The sequence below is a fragment of the Hyaena hyaena genome, unplaced genomic scaffold, assembly GCF_003009895.1.
Source record: "Hyaena hyaena isolate Hyena2069 unplaced genomic scaffold, ASM300989v1 scaffold_587, whole genome shotgun sequence".
In the NCBI taxonomy this organism is placed as follows: domain Eukaryota; kingdom Metazoa; phylum Chordata; class Mammalia; order Carnivora; family Hyaenidae; genus Hyaena; species Hyaena hyaena.
The window spans coordinates 539181-544673 of NW_024081219.1; the positions used below are offsets into that span (position 1 = coordinate 539181).

General features: G+C 38.8%; 1 pseudogene; it reads left to right on the plus strand.

The window, feature by feature from the left end:
- Positions 1-1273: 1273 nt before the first annotated feature.
- Positions 1274-1344, plus strand: LOC120248373 (annotated as a pseudogene).
- The last annotated feature ends 4149 nt before the right edge of the window (positions 1345-5493 follow it).

A 5493-nucleotide genomic window follows, 5' to 3' on the forward strand; every position in this document is an offset into this window, starting at 1 on the left:
AGCTGGACCCAAGACCCGAGACTTTTTATCTCCCAAGCAATTCTCTGACCCTCCTGTGGAGCCGCAGGCAGGTGAACGCGAGATCTCCGGACATGCGCAAAGGAGAAATGCGAGACGGGCCCAGGGAGAGTTGCGCTTTACTAGTCCCCCTTTACTTAAAATCGTGTTACAAGGCAATCTTATTTTGAGACTTGCCGCGGGTATTTTGGTGAATGGAAGCCTGACTGGTGGACACTGAAGGCGTGTGGCTGTTTTCCTAGCACCCGCAGCCCCGAGGTGGAAGCGGGAGCGGGGCCAAGGCAAAGGGACACTGAGAGAGCGTGGGAACGAGCCGTTCATTGTCCCTGGTCACCCCTGGGAAAACTCCACGGAAGGAGGCCCTGAAAGCTTCATCTTCCGGAGGTAAAGTGCACACTGTTGTGTCCAGGTCAGAAAGGGCACACTTGTGTGTGTGCACCTGAGCGTGGGTACAGAGACCACTGCGTGTTCACGAAGACCCATTCGGATTCCTCTGCCCAGAGACAGCTCACCTGCGCCCAGGTCCCGCCCTCCGTGCGGACAGGGAACCTGTGACTGGTTCTGATGGGGTCACCGTGGGCCTGGCCCTTTGAAAATCTCTGCTCTTTTTCCTCGTTCTCTGCAGCAGGGGTTAGTGGCCTGTGGCTCCGGGGTCAAACCCAACCCACTCCCTGCTTTTGTATGGACCAGGCACTAAGAATGGCTTCTACATTTTTCAAGGGGGGGAAGAAATATTCTTCAAAAGGATAGATCATGACACGGGAAAATTATACGAAATGCCAAGTTTAGTGTCCATAGGGAAGTTTTATTGGGGCAGAGCCACGCCCATCCTGTTACTGTTGTTTACAGTGGCTTCCACACTACAGTGACAGAGTAGTTGTGACGGAGAGAGCCCTTTCTTCCATAAAACAATATATATGTACTGTATATAATCACATCTAATATATATCATAATTATGTATTATTGTAGTTAATATAATTATATATTCATATTTCACACATTAAATATTATGTATTCTGTGGTATATATTACTTAAAATTATTACAAATTCACAAATTATAAATTTGAGTAATAAATGACATATATTAATAACACTTCATAAACTAGTTTTATTATTTGTTATGTAATATATTTTATTGTATATATCATATACAAATATACAAACACATATTTCATATATATTTATACCTAAATACATATAACTATGTTTTTATATAAAACACAAGATGTAATATTTAAATATACAACATATATATCGCTTCTCAGCCTTTTGGCTAAGATCAAGTGTAGTAAATATAAAACATATATTTTATATATAAATCTATATTATTCACATATATATGTATTATATAAAGTTTATTATACTTTATTTTAATTATTATATATAATTTATTATATTTTATTTTTAGTTTATTATGGTATATTTTATATAGTATATCTTAATATTACATACAAATATATATTTATATTAATACATTATATGTTTTATTATATTAAACACATGCATTTTATCATATTAAATATTTAATATATAAATACATAACATTTCATAAATGTTTATATCTTCATATTTTGTATATTTTAAAATACAAGGTGTCTATATTATATATGCAATACTGTATTATATATTAATGTAGATCTATAAATATATATGTATATATATGTATGATATTTTTATGGGAGAAGGGCTCCATGAAGGCCAAAAAGCCTAAAGCCCACAAAAGTCATAATGCAGTCCTGTCTGCAACATAATTTTAAGTGATTATAGTGCGGTCATAACAGACTTTATTCAACCAATTCCCTACTGTTGGGTGTTTCATAGTTGGGTGTAACAAAAATAGCAGGTGGAACATTCTTCACCCCCATACTTATTATTCTAGACCGCCTCATGTTAACACACCTCGTCTTCTACAAGTATGTATTTCCTTGGGCCCCTGAAAGTATTAGGCACATTGTGCCTGCTGAGTGTAAAGGAGAGGTCAGGCCTGGTTGTAAAAGAGGCTTTACACACACACATGACAAATGAAGACAGACCTTCAGTGGTGGGACTTTGGATGACTATTCTCCTGTTCACTATTTTTCACAACACTGGCAATGCATTTTGATTCGGAAGAAAATAGATGGGAGCTTTGGGAAGATGCAGGTGGGATTTGTGAGGCTCCCCTGTTCCCTTCTCTTCCCAAGATCTCTGTTTCCTGTACCTGTGACTCTTCACTCACGCTTTGGGAGCTGGTGCATCAAAAATGGTCGGCATCAGGGATTATGCTTAAGTCTTTAAACCATTTCGGGTAAATTTTTGTTAGTGGTGTAAGATAGTGGTCCAATTTCTGCATCTAGATATTCTTCAAATTTTCAAAAAGAATAGATCTTAAGTGTTCACACCATAAAAAAGAGAAATAATAATTTTGTGATGTGATAGATAGAGGTGTTAGCTAAACCTGTGGCAGTAGTCAGTTGCAATATGTAGATGTATCAAGTCAACACACAGTGCACCTTAAACTTGTGCAGTGTTACATGTCAATTATGTCTCAACGGAAATAAGGACATGCTGCAGAATGGTGGCCTTTCTGCATCACAGTCTCTGGAGGTGAGGGCCAAGAATCTGCAGGCAACAGTCCTTGGCTGTTCTTGTACATAGAAAATTGGACAACTGTTGGCCTTTGGGACAAAGTCCCCAAACCACTGGACTCAGAAGTACTTAACATGCTGACCCTGCCCACTTCTACAGCCCACTTCCTGTGTTCCCCTAACACTGCTCTTCCTCCATCCTGTCCTCTCCAACCCCTTTTCCCCCTTTACCTCCAGCAAGCAACCAAGGAGGGAATGATGGAGACTTTTCTCCAAGGGAATGAATTTTTCAAAGAGAATATGCACGTCTTAAAATATTGGATATAAAGGATACAAGAAATTTAGTCCTTTTCTACACTCTTGCTACCAGATCCCTCACTTCCTGGATTCCCCCAGAGAAATTAGGGTCTGATCCCTGGGGGCACTTCTCTGCAAGGATGGAGAGACCCTTCTCCCATATCCTTCTCGTCCCATCTCTGTGACCCCGTACTGCCCCAGTGAATTGAAAATGTTCTTGTTATACACACACACACACACACACACACACACACGCATTCACATCCCTCTATGCTTTTGATGCTCTTCTTTCAACCCAGAATGCTGCTGCTTAAACTTCCACTCCCAAAGAGAATGTCTAGTTATTTTGGTGCCACTCCTGGATGAATGTCTGCCATAGCATGTCTACAATTATTTCATCCTTATTATGATTTTGATTTTATTCAGGTAAGCTTATTTCAAAAGGAAACCTCAAATAGAGTCACCACAAAAAGAAATGCAATGCAAACAAAACCCCAGTCTTACTCTGTGGCAGGTTGACAGCATGTTGTGGGTTTAAGATCAGTTAGTATTGAGTGTGGACTTTCTTCTCGTTTTCCACAGGGTGAAGACCAGAAGTAGACACCTTGTCCCTAGGTCTCTATCGTTTGACACTGGTCAGTGCATCACCTAACGTCACTTTGGGAAACTCTCTGTGGTGAAAGGAGCAGCATATCAGGTTGTAGTAGACCTTGGGTAGAACCATGTCTTGGCTCTTCTAGCCCTCCGGGTCTTACTTTCCTCTTCTGATAAATGAGAACAAGGGCATCAGCTTCACCCATCACATTGAGTTGTCTTTAGGGACACACAGCATCAATGTTTTTAACATGATTGTCCCATTGAACTTTGAGGGGCTAACATGGGCATTTTAGAAATGTAGGTGTCCTAAATGGATCATGACAATATTTGAGGCACAAGAGGCACAACTGCATTTAGTGGATGGGGACCAGAGAGACCAAACATTCTACAAATGGGATGAAGTTCTGACAGCAAATAGTAAATCCTTTTGCAATCTGTGAACTCTCAATGTCTCCCAGGCATACCTTCAGTGAGTTACCTGTTGATTAAGTGAGTTACCTGCTTAGCATGTCCTCTGCCCTAAGCTGAGCCCAATTTGACATATCCATCTTGTCTTCATGCTTCCTCCTTTCCTTCCTTTCTTCTTTGCTTTCCTCTCCATCAAAAAAAATGTTTTATTTTAAAATAATTTGAGACTTGCATAGAAGTTGGAACAATGAGAGTTTCTGCATACCCTTAGTCCACTTTCCCCTATGGTAACATCTTATTTAACTACATAGTTCAATGATCAGAACCCCAAAATTAATAGTGGTATAATAGTAACTAAACTACAGAGAGTATTCCTTTTTTTTTTTTCTTTTTTGCATGCACTCATTTATTTATTTTTTGGTGTTTCATTCTGTGAGATTTTATCCCACTTATAGATCAAGATGGAGAACTACTCTATCACCTGAAAGAAACTCTTTTGTTCTATTACTGTTATTAATTCACTTTATGATATTCTTCTAGCTCAATAAAGATTTGTTTAATAAATTAATAAAATAATGAAGTAATATATAGAGAAGTCCTAATTTCCTGGATCATTGGAAGAGTTGATTTAGTGACCTCATAGCCTGAATGAGAAGCGCTTAAAGATAGAACACAACTTTGAGTATGGCACCAACCCAGTAGAAGAAATCTGTAGTTGAATCAGGACAATTACTACCTCATACAACATACATAGTTCCCCAATGCCATTCCTGAGTCAAATCAATTTAATTAACTAACAAAGGTAGTTGTTATGGCAACAATGTTACTAATCTACTTCAGCGAATACTCTGTATAATTGACCTGTTGCTAGGCAACAGCCAATAGGTTGTTCAACAGATGATGACAAATTTCATCTGGTGCAGATGTTGCTATCCAGTCACAAATTCGGCCTCTGGTCAGGGAGAAGTTTCCCAGAGAACACCCTCAAGATATCCATAGGACATTTGTGAAGACCCACTGTCACAGTGATGCTCATAAACACATATTGTTTTATAGGCTGAAGATCTAGTAAAATAGGTATTACGAAAATTAGGATGAGTATGTGTGTATCTAGTATGTCTTATTTAAAATGAGATAGTTATTTTTGAATTTTATAGGCCTGCTCAATGTCTCCGGAAAGATACTCCCTTTATCTCTCTGTGTGAACAAGAAATGTACCCTTATAAAGATATACCTCACATACGGGAAATAGATCCTTTTAAGCAGAATTGTTGAGCGTAAAGCAAATAGAATTATTTCAGATCAGCAATTCCACACCCTTGGAGAGCTCCCCATGTCTGCTTGTGGGTCCTCATTCAAGAGGGCCCATAGTTCACAGTTTAAAACCTTACATGCTTTCATTTTGGATAACCAGTTAGTTATTTCGCAGATTGCTATGTCAGAGATATTATCTTTCTTCCTCTGCCTCCTGCAAGCAGTAAGTATAAGTGGTGCATCATATGAACTGTAAGAGAAATAGAAGAGTAAGAAAAATTTCTATAAATAACATACTGTCCTTTTACCCATCCCTATCCCACAGAGCTGTTGAAGTGGGCCTTCTTGCT